Source organism: Dermacentor andersoni, chromosome 1, assembly GCF_023375885.2.
Source record: "Dermacentor andersoni chromosome 1, qqDerAnde1_hic_scaffold, whole genome shotgun sequence".
Lineage (NCBI taxonomy): Eukaryota > Metazoa > Arthropoda > Arachnida > Ixodida > Ixodidae > Dermacentor > Dermacentor andersoni.
The window spans coordinates 297,115,272-297,123,159 of NC_092814.1; positions in this window are offsets into that span (position 1 = coordinate 297,115,272).

Sequence of the window (7,888 nt, forward strand, 5' to 3'; positions counted from 1 at the left end):
GTATGGCCTTGCTGTCAGCATAATTTATTGTGTAACCAAAAAGCGAAAGAAAACAAATAATACGCAGGGATAATGGAGAGCGCGAATTGTTGTCAATGGAGCAGCCATTTAAACACGATGTGTCACCAGACAGAGTTCAGCTTCCGAAAGTAAATCAGGACAATGTCACACATGATTGAGGAAACTGAACCATTTTACAACGACGTTCCAGCGTTTTTTTTTTTTTTTACCTTGGCCCCGTTTTAATCTATGTTAGTAATCCAAGCGGCATCTTATTTTTTTTATTTTTATTTTTTTTGCATGTGCGTCGAAGAAAAGAGAAGCGACAGAAAAGCAATTACTTTGCAGGGAATGCACCTATACCTCGATCTCGATGGACGTTCGTTGGATGAACACTGCTGCCCAGATGGTGTTTGCCGTCGTGTTGAGCTCCAGTTTGCAACCTCATGCACTGCACACACACAAAAAATACAACACACGTACGGATTTATACGCGGCAATTATTTTTCTTCATTAGATGCAGACACCTTTGTACGTGTCCAACGTTTACATGTGGACGTAGCTCCCGAGCCTTCTCACATCGTGCTCAAAACATAAGAGCTTTATCTTTTGCCTTTATGGGTGGGAGGATGCGCTGTCCGGAACCTTGAAAGCTGCGCGGATGCGAAAGTGCGGAAGTCGCATATCTTTTGTTATACACGGCATCATCATGTTATACACGGATGATGTTATACCTTAGCATCATCATTGCAGTCTGTTACGTACCCAACTTATGCAACGTTGCCGGTCAGTGGTCTGTTTAATGCACTTGGCCTTTTAATTTGCCAGATATTGTCCCGTATAAACCATCCTAACCCATCCATTTTGTACGGCGGCTAATCAAATAGGAAACAGGCATTTAGCCGGCTACAGCGAGAGGGTAAATCAAGTGGCCCTTGCCCTTCTTTCGCTGTGAGTGATTTTGAAATAGCGATGCGCTGGTTGAGTTCGCGAATGTAGCGGCCGCAGCTATCTTTTAATATTGCCACGGTACCGTGAGCAGAGCGACAACGACGACGATCAACGGTGTGCCGAAGAAGGCGACGCGGGGTTTCTAGGCTAGACCATCGGCCATCTTCGTGAAACTTTCTATGTAATATGTAAATACATTTTCATTTATCTCTCTGCCTGTGACGTATCGGCGGAGACGCGGGCTTCGGCGCGAAACGTGCGCGGTCCAACGCGCAAGTGAGTGGATAAAAAAAAAAGTGCTGTCTCTCCTCAAGTCTGTATATTATTTTCGTGCGGACCGGCGCTCAAGAGCGTGCCCTGCAGGTGCGGGGTTTCCACACGCGAACCTTGGGGCACCTGTTGAGCACCACGCAAAAAAAAGGTGTCGAGGCAACAGAAGGAGGTTTGCACAGAAGAGGCGGCTTTATCGTTGGGCGATCGCAACGGCACCAGCGACAGATCAGTGGGCAATCCCGCCGCGCGCCCTGATCGGCCCGCTTCTCAATAAACACCGCCCACTGCGCGGAAGGCGCCGCAGCGACCGGTCGTTCCCACGCCAGCCGCCGATCGAGGTGGCGCGCGTTCCTTGAGGCGACCGACACAACTTCGCGCTTGCCACCGCATATAACGCGCAGAACTGCCGAGAGGCGAGCAGCTATCCACTCGTCGGGCTGGTCCACCGCTGCACGACAGTAACTGCGTCTTATATGTCCAAGCACACGCCTTCTGTGTAGGAGGGACCTGGTTCGAATGCTGCGCGAGCTTGTAAAGCTGCTGGAGGTGTTAAGCAACGACCTCGAGCTCTCACCTGTCAGGCAATGGAAGAGATCGCGGCCGTACTCTGCTCGCTTTTAGAACTTCCTTCTGCACCTAATAACAGCTCTTGAATAGTTCGGGCCTGGCAGCCTGAGTTTTGTGCGCAGACTACGTACTTTCTGACAAGAGCATCAGGCGCGTATAATATGAACATTTTACTTGTTATGGACCTCTAGGGCAAGAGAGTGAACTGGATGATTTTGTTCTGCTAGCTTTATAGGAGCTTCGGAGAAGCCAGCTTCCTACTGCCTGTAGAGAAATTTATAACTAAATGCTTTTCTATTCTATTTTTAGCATTATGAATGATCTATGATATGATATAGTATTATGAAAGAAACAGGTCAACTTAGAGGCAGTAAGGGGAAAAGCAGACAAATTTAGGCGCATACTTGCAAACAAATATGCAACCTTAGAACACAGAGATGATGATGACATAGAGGTAATGAATGAAACCGTAACGAGACCGACTTCAGAGGCAGCAAGTGGGAGGCAAGGCACCAAGGCAACCACTAGGCAAGCTCTCCCAACTAACAAAGGACCTAATAAAGAAACGACAAAGAACGAAATTGTCCAATTCAAGTGATAAGGTAGAATTCGCGGAACTGTCAAAACTGATCAACAAGGCGAAAATAAGTGATATACGAAATTTTAACCTGAGAAAGACTGAAGAAGCCGTAAAATATGGATGCAGCCTTAAATCAGTGAGAAGGAAACTTGGCATAGGACAAACTAAGTTGTATGCACTGAAAGATAAGCAGGGTAATACTATAACAATCTCGAAAGCATAGTAAAAGCAGCGGAAGAATTCTATACTGACCTGTACAGTACCCAGAAGACTCAGGAGAACTCCATTCGAAACAGTAAGGAACAGTATACAGAAACTCCTCCTATGACTAGCGATGAGGTCAGGATGGCCTTGCAATACATGGAACGGGGAAAAGCGGCAGGAGAAGATGGAATAACAGTCCATTTAATCAAAGATGTAGGAGACATAATCCTTGGAAAACTGGCGGCGCTCTATACGAAGTGTCTATCGACTGCAAGGGTCCCAGAAAACTGGAAGAATGCAAGCATCATACCAATCCACAAAAAGGGAGACGTTAAAGAATTGAAAAATTATAGGCCCATTAGCTTACTCCCACTATTGCATAAAATATTCACCAAGATAATTTCCAACAGAATAAGAGCAACACTTGACTTCAGTCAACCAAGGGAACAGGCTGGCTTCTGGAAGGGATACTGTACAATGTATCACATACATGTAATCAATCAGGTAAACGAGAAATATGCAGAGTGCAATCAGCCTCTCTACATGGCTTTCATAGATTACGAAAAGGCATTTGATTCAGTAGAGGTACCAGCAGTCATAGAGGCATTGCGTAATCAAGGAATACAGACCGCTTACGTAAATACCTTGGAAAATATCTACAGAGATTACACAGCCACCTTAATTCTACACAAGAAAAGTAGGAAGATACCTACCTATAAAGAAAGGGGAAAGACAAGGAGATACAAACTCTCCAACGCTATTCAGTGCGTGCTTGGAAGAAGCTTATTCAAGCTAATAAACTGGGGAAGGCTTAGTAGTAAGGATCGACGGTGAATACCTCAGCAACGTTCGGTTTGCCGATGACATTGTTCTATTCAGCAATACTGCAGACGAGCTACAACAAATGATTGAGGACCTTAACAGACGGAGTGTAAGAGTGGGGTTAATATGCAGAAGATTAATATGCGGAAGCCAAAGGTAATGATAAATAACCGGGCAAGGGAACGTGAGTTCAGATCGCCAGTCAGCCTCTAGAGTTTGTGAAGGAGTACGTTTACCCAGGTCAACTAATCACAGGGATCCATGATAAGGAGAAGGAAATTCAAAAAATAAAAATGAGTTGGATCGCATACGGCAGACATTGCCAGCTCCTGACTGGAAGCTTACCGTTATCCTTGAAAAGGAAGGTCAGTGCATTTTACCGGTGCTGCCATATGGGGCAGGGACTTGGAGACTGACAAAGAAGCTTGAGAACAAATTAAGGACTGCGCAAAGAGCGAAGGAACGAAGAAGGCTAGGCACAACTTTAAGAGACAGAAAGAGAGCGGTTTGGATCACAGAGCAAACGGGTATAGACGATATTCTAATTGACATTAAGAGATAAAAAATGGTGCTGGGCAGGTCATGTAATGCGCAGATTAGATAACCGCTGGACCATTAGGGTGACGGAATGGGTGCCAAGAGAAGGGAAGCGCAGTAGAGGACAACAGAATACTAGGTGGTGCGACGAAATTAGGAAATTTTCGGGTGCTATATAGTTGGAATCGGTTGGCGCAGGACAGATGTAATTGGAGATCGCAAGTAGAGTGCAACTATTCTTCATGTATTTAATCCCTCGACAAATTGTTTAAGAGGAAGCTTTAGCTCGGGCCCAACTCCTACGCGGCCTATTCAAATACATGTAAAACGCAGAAACGCTTTTCTGAGATAATCCCTGGATCGCTTTGAATGAAGAGACCTACGTCCTGCAGTGGACATAATATAGGATGATGATGATGATGATGATGATGATGATGATGATGATGATGATGATGATGTAAGTGTGCGATTGCGAACGGTGCTGGTATAATTATTTCTATTTTATTTTTTTAAGTGAAAGTATGTATTCCCCCTTTTTAGAGGCAAGAGATGCTAGTCTGAATGCGTTATTCTTACTCAATGGTGCTTTTCCTTTTTTATTGCCAATGGTATATGATAAGAAGTATTTGTTACTTCCCAGAACACGTAATTGCAAGAAAATATCTATATGTTTGACGGATTCAGATAATGTAACTCATTTCTTTACTCGGAACAGCACGGCTACAAATACTGATATGCCTGTCGCTTTCGGTGTATTGCGAAGTGGAGGAGAAGTTTTCGAGGTGGACGTGACCCTGCGATTAGCTGCCGCATAATCTTCTTACGTGCACTTCGAATATTTATGTCATTGGCATCAAGTATCATTTAGTGTAGCAGAGCACATCCTCAGGAATGATGATTCTTTGAGTTTATTCCAGCTTTCAAGCTCTTTGAAGCAAGCACAGAAAAATTAATGCTATTGTTGCCAGTTATTTGGTTACTCATAAGAAACACATTCGACAGACGTCCATTAGTTTCGGTGTGGCCAGTTTCTCGACAGTTTCTTTATTTGACGTGAAAGTGTCGGTTCGGTTGTCTTTTTCTTTCTTATTTTTTTTGTTTCTGCATAAAAGAGGATTTTCACCGTAACAGCAGTATTAACAGATCTTTGTATGTCTTCTTTTGTCGAAGTTGCGGCCTCGACTCGTCGCACGGGCAGGTGACTTGCAGAGCGTGGCGTGCGCAAGAACACGTGACAGGTGTCGTACGACATCCTCCACGGAAGTGATGAAACACTGTCGTTATTTACTGCAAGAACTCCAGCCAACACGACACTAATATTGTGCTTCAGTTGGATGTAGTAAATTGAACTCCCACAGGCTGCCTGCTAGCGGGAAAGCCTACTGTTCAATTCCGTTTACTTCTACATGAACTTATGATAAAGAAATTCGTTTTAGATTACTTGTTTCTTCTGGAAGGCTGTTCATGCTATTGCGACGCTTTTACGAATGTCGGCAATGAACAGCCAACTTTTACGCAGACCGTAGGGAAGGAAGACGCGCACAATATGCGGTCTCCGTAAATGTTGCGCTGTTTATTTCCATCAAGTATCTCTGCCAACGCCCCAAATTTCTACTCCTATGAACGTAATTTCTAGTACAGCGGGCTCTGTTCTGTGTATCAGCGCTTGTTGCGTGTGTCTTTCTTGGTATGCGTGAAAATTGCGTTGCTCATTTCCGACATGCGCTCGTATGAGTACGAACTCGTCCAAATTTCTGCTTTTGTTTACGAATGTCCCCATGTTTCTTGCAGCCCATTTTCCAATTATGAAACTTCCCTAATGGGCAATAATACGAACAGGTTGTTGTAAAGAAATAGCCTTCTCCATTTCTATGGGTTGAAGAGGGAATGAATGAATGAATGAATGAATGAATGAATGAATGAATGAATGAATGAACAGGGAGCAGAAGTCGGCGGAGGGACATACCCGTGTCAGGTGTTATATCCTATATATACGCTATAACCAACCATGGTTACCAGCTATAACCCCAGTTACAGCCCACCGCCCGCGACTAGTCACGTAGTGTTGCACAAAAATTTTTTGCTACAGTAATTTCTTCTCTAACAGTGATAAATGCAGTTAAGTTTTCCTTGTGACTGAGCATAAATGCACAAGGCCTTGGTTCAGTGATAGAGTTTCCGTATACAGCTATAGCGTATAAAAGCGCCGATGCCAAGGCGCTATACAGGAAGGCCGCCGGCATGTGTCGCCGTCGGACAGCGCCACAGACGGCTCTTTTTCCGGCACACTCTATTCCCTCTCGCTTCCGTTAAAAGGGCATTTTAGGGTAGCCGACGGTCATTCCAGTTCTGCACCAACAAGCGCATAGTACGCGGCCCGGGCCGCATTCGGGCGGCACGGAGGCCAATTTCTTTCTTTTTTTTTTTTTTTTTGTTTTTTTTTTGCCGCGCCTGCGTAGGCGCTTTCCTGTTCGCAGGTCTCGCATTCGACGGGCGTTTTCCCATGGGCCGCTTGCGCCCGCCGCTAAAGGGGCGCTTTCACGTTCCACATTCGCGATGACGGCAGCTTCCATTATTTACTCTCGCTCGCTCGCTTATTCTCACGTATATCGGCGTTCGCATTGGGAAATGTGCATACAAGGAGGCGTATATTTAGATGTGAGAAGGCGCGCCTTTCGTCGTGTCTGTTTCTCCGAGGAAAACAAAACACAAATATCGAAACGAGGCCCGAGGTGAGTGTCGGCGAAATACTTATCTCGCGATCGAAAGTGATTTTTTCTCTTGCCGGCTTCGCGGCAGAAGACAGCGCCAACTTAAAGCGCGGGGAACTTGCTGCTTACGTCAGTGGGCAGCTTGCGCGTCAGTGCAGGGGCAATACGTGACGTATTTATCTCTTTACGGCTTGTCTGATTCTTGATCAACTGGGGTCAATGAGAAGTTTTGGCATTGCGTATTTACGCTGAAACTGTATATTATAACGTGTATGTTGCTTTATGACATATTTACAGCGATCGCCGTCATGTTGCCTGCCAACAGTAGGCAAAAACAATCCACGTAACAATTTTATTAGCTAACTAATGTCGTCGGGGTAAAAGGAGACTCCTTAATAAGGAATACCAATGTAATGCATGCATGAGCAGTAAAAACTTGCTATTATAAAAGTCCTTTGCGCACATGCAGGGTCTTTTGTTTACCATACAAATTTTTATAAAATACAGTAACGATGCGCAGCGAGCGTCGCGTTCTTGCAGACAAGCTTTTGCATACTTTGCCGCTAATAACGTGAGTTTCAAAAACCTAATTAACAGAAATTCATTACTTGACTAGTTTATTACTGCCTCGTAGGCAGTTGTCTAAGTGGTGAATTTGGAGGCAGTGATGTCATCATGCACACCCATCTTTAAAAATGTTTAAAATCCAGCCTAATTCGAGATATTCATTATCAGATTCCCAAGCTCAATCGAGGTAATATCGAGACTGAGCGCGCCCTGCTGCGCGTCAGACGGCAACGTCCGGTAAAGAAAAAATTAAATTATGGGGTTTTACGTGCCAAAACCACTTTCTGATTATGAGGCACGCCGTAGGGGGGGGGGGGGGGGGGGGGGGGGGGACTCCGGAAATTTCGACCACCTGGGGTTCTTTAACGTGCACCTAAATTCTAAGTACACGGGTGTTTTCGCATTTCGCCCCCATCGATATGCGGCCGCCGTGGCCGGGATCGTCCGGTAAAGAAGTGTGAGGCGAAGTTTGAATGATAGCTTGCCGAGGCTAATCTTGACCCGATATCGTTTGCCAGGTAAAGCGTGCCGTATCAGTAGCTGCCTCGAATGGCCGAGGCATTCGGTTTCCAACTTACTCGCGCTTATAGTGACGGGGCGTTTCGGTCTGGTATGATAGCGGGGCCACTTTTCCTGCGCTCCCACAGCACTCGGTTTCGATATTGCCTGGATTTAT